The following is a 9,492-nucleotide window of genomic DNA, read 5'->3' on the forward strand; positions in this document are numbered from 1 at the left end:
GCACTTTCTCCGAGCTAAGCTTCCACTCCAACCTTATGGTTTCAGCGCTACAGACCCAGCATGAACCTTCTGAGACGCCAACTTGTTTACTCTTGGCAAAGCTCGGCTTCCTCTCTCCACAGAACTGAAAGCGTGGAAGGCTTGTAAAGCAGACAAAAGCATCATGCATATCTACAAACTCTTAAAATCCAACATTTGGATGAGCTGTGTGGAGATGGATCAGAAACACATGGAGTGGCTTTTCTTTGCATTGCACTGTGGGCCTCCGAGATTAAGGGGAAAGAGCTTGGCGTGGTCCACTGGGAAGTCACAGATCTCTGAGCACTTGAAGCATCAGGGAATGTTCCCCAGGCAGAAGATCCTTTGGCCGACTACCCCTGGCTCTCATTTTCCTCCCAGTGGGACCTGTGAAGGAGGAAAGGAAATGGGGAATAGGAGAGGTCATGAGCGGGTAGGGAGAAGGTCCTCAGGAAGGCAGACTGGGAGCGTGGGGTTATAAAGCTGTGTGGCTGATCTGAGGGGTTTGGGATGAAGTTCAACTGTTTCTTAAAATCCGTGTTTGTGAACAGCTTCTATTGTCTTCTTCGTCGGTGATTCAGGCAGCATTCCTTCTGGGCTGGCCATGGATCTTGCAAATGAGTGTGCACATCATTTAGAAACTATTCACATCCTGGAGTGGCCAGAGCACGTAGGGTGATTGGAACCATGCAGACCGTTTCCATGAAGCCTGGTAACACATAGGTCGTGCTGTCAGGGGCTATTACTCGGCTGATGTTTGAAAGCGTGATCTGTTATTTTCCACCTGTTTACTTTTAAAACAGAGCCCTATTGACTAAGTGAATTCTATTTTGAAGACCTCAAATGAGACTCAGAGATCAAGTCAGCTTTTGACATCCAGCCAAGACCAGATCCCATATGTTCAAGGTGAGTGGCCATCTGGGCTAGGAAAGGCCAGAAGGATCACAAGATGTGTGGAAAACACATTGAAGACAAGCTCTGACTCTCTGAAGCACTTGCCGACCCACCCAGAGCGGACGGCCCCCTCACCGAGGAGGCCACCCCTGCACGAGTCAGGCTGATCTGCAATGGTCTGTCTACATGTCAGAGTCGGGCACCAGGCGCCGGGTCCCATCAGGATAGCCGGATGCTTGTTGATTGCTGGGTGGGGGCAGTGTGCAGCCGTGGGCAGCCATGGGCAGAGCAGGAGCTGAGGCACCAGACTGGCCTGGGGGTCGAGCTCAGTTGAGTCTTGCAGCTTTGGGAGAACTGATGGCTCACCGTGTTCCTGTTCTGCGCTCTGTGGCACGCAGCTCAAAAGGAGAAGCTCAGCCCTGCAGCCCTTGATCCTGGGGCAGAGGTCTAGGCTCACACACCTTCCCCGAGTCTGTAGGCTTGAACCTCAGAGTTCTCTGTCTCTCCTAGCTAAACATTTGCAGCAAGAAGTCTGCATGGGCTCCGTGTGGTGACATCACCCCCCTGACATCCTTCTCCAGGGTCTTATGGTAGGAGCGCAGGGCTGTAGGAAAGATACCCCAGCATCTGGGACTGAAGATCCAAAGGTTATAGGTTTTTGACGTGACCCGAGAGTGAGCAGAGCCCTCATATCTACTCTTTCCAGCTCTGCCCCTGTGACGGCCACCGGGCAGGGCTCCAGAGGGTGTGGGGTGACACGGTGCCTCCAGGAGCACCTCGCGTGGGGAGGCAGAGATGTAAACATGGGGATCACCGAAATCCACACCGTTCCGTAGCTGAGTGACAGGGCGTGGCCCTCTTAAACTTGTGGGTTCCCGTACTTTCTATTTTATAGTAAACACGGAGCCCTTCAGTAATTAGAAAGAAAGGATTAAAGGTTTAAAAAAGGACAATGGAATACACAAAATGACAAGACAGGGGAAGGAACAGATGTGAGATATCCATCACAGTGGAGTGAGGGGTTTAGCTGTTGGGGTCAGGAGAGGCTTAGGGAAAGAGGATGAGTGGGGCTCGTCAGGCCTTCTGCAGACACATGGACACCAGGAGCGTGGGTCCCCACCCCGCAGACTGGGTGGCAGGGCCTAGAGCTAGCTAGCATCAGCTCAGAGCTGCTGAAATGCCCAGAGAGGTGTGGCTGGAAATGAGGAGAACGAGATCAGGGCCGGGTGGGAGCAGCCCGGGGTGCCAGCCGCACTTTTATCCTGAAGGGAGTAGTCAAAGGTATCTAAGTGGAGGCCGGACCCAGGGGCCACATTTGCATTTTGCAGTCTGTTTAGGGTGTGTGGAAAGCAGGCTAGGGTCAGGAGACAGCTTCATTGGGGTTTATTGTTAACCCGCTTATAAAGGCCAGCGGTGAGACAGCCCATTTTGCGAGCGGTCTGTGTCTGTGCGAGGAGTCAGTGTGATGGTCCCATCGCACCTGCTTCCCCCAGGCTCCTGCAGTCTCCCCCAGCGGGCTTCAATGGTCCATCAATCTTCATTAAGTTGGGCATTGTCTTCAAGAGGGCGGCAGTGCTTGGAAAGGCTGTTTGATGGAAGCGATGTGACCCCAGGGTATTCGGAAATAAAGGCTAATTGACCATAGGAAAATCAAACAGATACCGTCACTCTTGCTGGGCTGTCTCCCTGTCTTGCTCCCACCTCAGCCTCGACAATGGAAATGCCTGCGTGAGCCCCGAAGCCCCTGCCGGCCTGTGGAACTACCCAAGGTCGGACAGAGGCCTCTTCACTGGGCGTTGTCCAGGGGCAGTGACGAGGGATGGTGGGATGGACAGCATGCTGTTGACATGGGGCAGAGGCTCTGCACAAGGGCACGAGGCCCTTCCCTGCCAGTCCGGCCCAGGGGGACACTCTGCCCCATCATTTGGGAGATTCTGTCATCAGAATAAAAAGCCCACTGCTAGAGGGAATTTGAAGACAGGATCATGCTAGGTGTTCTGTTGTTCTCGGATGGTTATTTGCTAGCATTCAACCTGTATAGAAATTAACCAGTGGAGGCGCCTGGGTGGCTCAGTAGGTTAAGCGTCTGACTCTTGGTTTCGACTCAGGTCATGATCTCAGGGTCGTGGAATCGAGCCCTGCATCCAGCTCTGTGCTCAGTGCAGAGTCTGCTTGTCCCTCTCTCTCTCCTCCTCCTCCCCTCACTTGCGCTCGCTTGCTCTCTCTCCCTCTAAACTAAAATCTTAAAAAAAAGAAAGAAATTGACCATTGACAACGTGCCTTCTCCTACAACATTCAGTGACTTTTCACTGGGCTGGGACTAGTGATTGAGAGGTAAAGACCCTGCTCCGGAGTAGCTCAAGGTCACTGTCGGGGTGTGTGTGCACTTATGTGTGTAGGGGACATTAAACAGCAAGTGTCACCATAGAAACCCGGGTTTTCTGAAGGAAGCTCAGGGACAGATTGAGAGCACAGATAGGGTCAGCTAACTAGGCCAGAACCCATTTTACAATCAGGGAAACTGAGGCACAGGCTGCCTAAGACCACACAGTTAAAGCAGAGATCCGAATCCAGGCAACTGACATAGGCCCCCTGTGAGCTCCGTCACTAGAATGTGTCATATCTTGAAGGACATGAGCACCCCAGCCTCGTAGAGTTGTCACCAGCTATTGGTGGAGCCACTGGGCAGAATCTGGCGGGGGTCCGCACTCAGGCGTCAGTACGGCTCTTACCCCCGGGGGCAACGAGGCGATCATTCCTAACTTCCAAGGCTGCTGCTTTACCTGACAGTGTGTTTTGGGGAGGGGTATGTGTGATCTCTGATGAACCCCTGACTTTACATGTTCCGCCCATCTCCTAATCCATAATAAAGCCTAGCTTTCCAACATGCTTTTTCCTCGATATGTGTCGCATAGCGTGATTTTCACGCGGCACATCCAACAAGGTCACAGCATGTCTGCATCTCACAGAACCGCCTGATGAAGGTGAGTTGTCGCGGGGTCTTGCTTGGCTTTCATTCCATTGCTATCTAGTCAGCAGGAGCTCTTGGACAGGGGCCGTTCTCGGCACTAGGGATGGAGCAGTGAATAAAACAAAATGGAGCAGTGAAGTCTTGCTTAGAGTGTTTGGGCTCAGAGCCGACTCCAAGAGAAGCACGGAAAAGACACCGCAGTAACTGGTCCCTGTACGCGTGGCTTGCCAGGTGGTGTACTGAGAACTTCGCGTTCTCTCCGGGGGCAGATCCTACCTGTGTACCCACCACTGGCTGAGACAGCAGTTCTCAAGTGTGCATTGGCTTCTCAGGAAGGGCTTCAGACAGCGCTGATCTGATCGCGGGGCCCCGGATTCCTGATGCCCCGGGTAGAGGCTGGGGCCCAAGACTGCCCTTTTTTTTTTTTTTAGCAGATTCCCTAGAATGGCAATGTGGGTTGGGGGTACACGTGCAGAAGCACTGCTCTGGAGCATGCTCTCAGGAGAGTAGTGTCAGAGGAGGCTGGGGGCCTCAGGCAGAGCGGCCTTGGAAGAAGGAGAAAGAGGAAACACAGAGAGCCCCACAGACTGCTGCCACACAGGGAGACCAGGGAGGGGGGTGCCGGTGTGCCTTCCATCCTGGGAAATGCAGCCCTGGTGCGGTCCAGCTGCGTCTGCGTATTCCCAGGGAAAGGGTCCCTGGACAACAATGAGTGGAATTTACATTTTGCAGGATCTCAGATGAGAAGCGGATCACAGAGCATCCTTAGTCGTGTGAAGGGCAAGGAAGGAGCAAGGAGCGAGTATCTGTGGGCTGCACGTTTTTCCACATATAGCACTGCACGCCTGACACACGGTGTCTCCTTAGTGCTCCCCACAGCCCTGGGATCGGTGCTGTGCTCCCCATGTTCCAGATGAGGGAAGGCAGGCTCAGAGAAGCCAGATAACTTGCCCCTGCTCACAAAGACGTGAATGGGAGAGCCCGGCTCCGAGCTGACAGCTGTGGCCTCATGGCCACACAACGCTAGTCCAGCACAAGAGAGCTAGATAGATACCAGGGGCAGCCACCGTTCCATTTCGAATGGACAGAAGTTGGGTTCCCTAAAGACTTTTTGTGCAGGAGGCATGGAAACAGGCTCTTACAGCCAGAAATGGGCTGGTTGTATGCCCAGCGAGGTGAAAGAATCCCAGGTCACTGTGGACCTTGCGAGATATTTTTCTGCTCTCTTCCACAAATAATGGCCACTGGTCCCTGTTCACGTGGCTCCTAAGGCGTTGCTAGAGACAGAACTGTGTCCCCCCAAATTCTTATGTTGGAGCCCGAACACTTCATGTGACTGTATTTAGACATAGGGCCTTTAAGGAGGAGGTAGAGGTTAAATGAGATCAGCGGGGGGCACCCTGATCAGACAGAATTGGGGTCTGTATAAAAGAGGAAGAGATGGCAGCGCGCTCCTTCTCTCTCTCTCTCTCTCTCTCTCTCTCTCTGTCTTTCTGCTATGTGAGCACACAGTGAGAAGGCAGCCGTCTGTGAGCCAGGAAGGGTCCTCGCCAGAACCCAGCCATGCTGGGGGCCTCATCTTGGACTTGCCAGCCTCTAGAACTGTGAGAAAATGAATTTCTATGGCTCCCATCACTAGGCTGTGGTTTTTGTTGCGGTAGCCCGAGCAGACTGGCACAGGAGCACTTCAACTGGGCCCGGGTCCTTCCGTTTGCGGAGCTGACTAAAAATGGAGGCCATTCAAGGGTTTCGGAATAGGGGGATGGGCTTTGCTCCTGAAACCTCACTCACCTGTGTTACTAGCTCCACAGACACGGTCCCATGTGGTTGGAGAAAGGGAATCCTGTCTTTAGAAAGACTTTTCTCTGCTCCCTGAAAATTTAATTAACAGACACTTTATCCAAATGTTGTTCTGTTTCTTAGTTGACACGCCGTGGGGCAGTGTTTTCCAAGCCAATGTTTTCCAGATGTAACCAGGGGACTTTACACACAGCCTAATCTGCAACTGTTTGTTATTCAGGGAACAGCATAATTAGGATGCCTTATTGGTGGATTTCATTAACCTTTAATGACCTTTAATTTATTGATGTAACTTGGTTATAGACAAAGTCACATGAGGTCAACAAAGGATTTTGCTTTCGAATCATGGGCCAAGCTTGCAAGACTTGCACCATGAATAAGAAGGAATCATCTTTTGGCAGAAACTTAATTTTTCCAGCAGTTATTCTCGTTCAGAGTAGTTGACTATCTACTGATCTATCTCTCATCTACCTACCTATGATATTCCCCAAATTGCTAATGAAAAGATGATAAAGAACACAGAGGGAAAATGTTCACAACAGCAGTGAGAACAGGAAGAGTAGGCCCCCACCGACTAAAACGGGTTGTGACTGGCTCTATAATCATAATCCTAATTCCGTCGTAAATAAGAACAAACAACAGAAGGTCGTCCGATTCTTGAGAGAAGTCATTAACAAATGTTAACTATGCTGTCAGCAAGACTCCTGTGTCCAGCCTCTCCTTACCCTCACTTCCAGAGGCAGCTGGGGCCACACGTTTCCAGCCTGCGGAGGGATTGGAACGTTCAGCTATTTACCACTGGAGGCTTAGGATTCTGCTCAGCCACTGGGTTCGACTTTTTAGCTTACAATATTCGTTGATATTAACTACTCTCCTGTCTCTTAAAAGTGTACTTTAAGCAGTCACTTTATGGTCATTTCAGTGGGGTTTGGTAAGGGAGCAGAGGTAGGTGAACACGCGTAACTGGAAACACCCTTTCTCATTACTCTTCTGAAAAACAATACAGGGGGATGTGCTGCAAAAGCTACAAAAGGATGGAAGGGGATCTAATGAGGAGGAGAACACATATTGCTTGCAGGAAAATGAAGCCATAAACCAGTACTCGGTGCTGGGCCGTCGAAGGATGGCAGCTATGTGGCAGGGCTAGAAACAAATTGGTCAAACCAAAGGGTCCCAAGAGGAATATTTTTTATAATAAAAGTGGATTTCACCACATAGAATATGATTCGGGGGTCAGGCCATCTTAGTGCTAAAGTGAAGGCAAAGTATTCTTTTCTTTTTAATAACAAGAAAAATACACGTAACAGACATTCCAGGAAAGGTATATTAGAAAACCATATGAAGAACAATAAAATGTTGCATGGTTTGGGGCAAATTATAGACTGTAGGAAAAGAGAATCTGACACGGAACAATTCCATTTGAGAAGCACTGGTTTAGAGACAGATGCTTGTATTCTTTCCCTATGGTCCTAATCACTTACTGGAATGTTACACAGTAATAATATTATAAAAGTGCTTGATTTAGAATTAACCTATAAGGCAAAGCACCGGGGACTAATTTCCATCTTTCATAGATTCTAAGACACATTTTAGCCTTCCTGAAGTTGGGATGTACTTTATAATGGGGTATCATTGGCAACATTTATGTACTTACTTTTACTTCCTGGAACATAAAACAATGGTGTGTCCTAGAATTCATGACATGTTTGAGTCGATACAATATATTGACAGAGGAGAAAGAAGATATTCTAAACCTTAACAGTTTGAAGTAAGAATAGAAATGACAGTGGAGATGATGGAGAAGGGAGGTGAAGAGCAGGGAAACTGAAGGCTTTAATTCCTTTAACTTACAAGGTGGGGTAGGAAAGGTGCTCTGAGGATTGAGATCAACAAATAGCTTTGAGCATATTTTCAAATTGTAAGGGTAAGCGTGGAGAACTGAAGACCTAACTTCCTTGCATACAGAGAGGAAGTGTAGGCAGCATAGAATCTGATGTAAGCAATCTAATTTTTTTTTTTTTAAAACAGGGAGAGCCAAGAGGTGCTGTTGAGAGACAGCAGGTCAAGAAAAAGAGCTCCGGACATATTGTTTAGAACTATGGGGGTCACCACCAGGAAAAGCAGACTCAGACGTTTTGAAAAGTGATCACCCTAGGGAAAGGATTGGGAGGGAAGAAGGGGGGAGAGATTTATTCTATACTTTCAGCATCATTGGCTCTTTTACTATGAAGCATCTCACTGGTATAAAATAAAAGCATTAGAAAAATATATTCTATCACTGAAAAATACACCACCAAACTTGTTTATTAATTATCTTATACTATCTCCAGCTGAGGCGGATATGCAATTGCCTGGCGTAGGGAATGCAAGGAATGTAGACACATGCATCTCTTTCTAAGTGTTTGAGAGACGCAGTGTCTGAGTCCACCTGTGGCCCAGACTGCTATGCATTGTAGCCATGCATTGCTTAACAGTAGAAACTATCACTCAAAATTTCCAGGTGTGGTGTACGTAGACAATCCTCTACCTAGGAGGCTTGTAAACAAATACCTCCTTAAATAAATCCTTCATTTCACTAAAAATCTGCTGACCATCCCTGGAAGTAGCACTGTTCAAACCCACGTTTGGAGCGCTAGAATTTATGGAGATGATTTGATTGGGGTGGTTCACGGAGTTCGCTCGCTCTGAATATTCTTAAGATTAAAACTATTGTGACCATTTGATAAGGGGTGGATGTTAGGGCCTCGATTCCTCGTGAAAGTCTGTATTTTCTAGTGGATTCAAAATAATTTTTTTTAAATTAAATATTTATTCTGCAGAAGACCTTGTTAAGAGGATAAGACAAGGTATAGATAGAAAAAAATATTTGTAAACCACATATCTGACAAAGGACTCATACATAGGATACACACAGAACTCTCAAAACAATGGTAAAAAAGTAAAATAATCCAATTAAAAAAAATAAGCCAAAGACATGAAAAGACATTAATGTTTATTTTCTTGAAGTACAAATTAAAGTCACAATGAGATACCACCACTCTCTTTGCAGAATGGCTAAAATAACACCAAATGCTAGGGAAGATGAAGAGAAACTGGATCACTTATTCGTTGCTGGTCAGAAGGTACATGGTACTGCCTCTCTGGAAAGAGTCTGGCAATTATTTACAATATTAAACATGCACTTACATTACCACCCCACAATTACATTTTTTTAATGTTTTTTTATTATATTATGTTAGTCACCATACAGTACATCCCGGTTTCTGATGTAAAGTTTGATGATTCATTAGTTGCGTATAACACCCAGTGCACCATGCAATACGTGCCCTCCTTATTACCCATCACCAGTCTATCCCATTCCCCCACCCCCCTCCCCTCTGAAGCCCTCAGTTTGTTTCTCAGAGTCCATAGTCTCTCATGCTTCATTCCCCCTTCTGATTACCCCCCCTTTCTTTATCCCTTTCTTCCCCTACCGATCTTCCTAGTTCTTATGTTCCATAGATGAGAGAAACCATATGATAATTGTCTTTCTCTGCTTGACTTATTCCACTTAGCATTATCTCCTCCAGTGCCATACATGTTGCAGCAAATGTTGAGAACTCGTCTTTCTGATAGCTGAGTNTGAGTAATATTCCATTGTGTATATGGACCACAACTTCTTAATCCAGTCATCTGTTGAAGGGCATCTCGGCTCCTTCCGTGATTTAGCTATTGTGGACAAAGCTGCTATGAACACTTGGGTGCATATGGCCCTTCTCTTCATTACGTCTGTATCTTTGATGTAAATACCCAGTAGTGCAATGGCTGGG

Source organism: Ailuropoda melanoleuca, chromosome 6 (assembly GCF_002007445.2).
Source record: "Ailuropoda melanoleuca isolate Jingjing chromosome 6, ASM200744v2, whole genome shotgun sequence".
Lineage (NCBI taxonomy): Eukaryota > Metazoa > Chordata > Mammalia > Carnivora > Ursidae > Ailuropoda > Ailuropoda melanoleuca.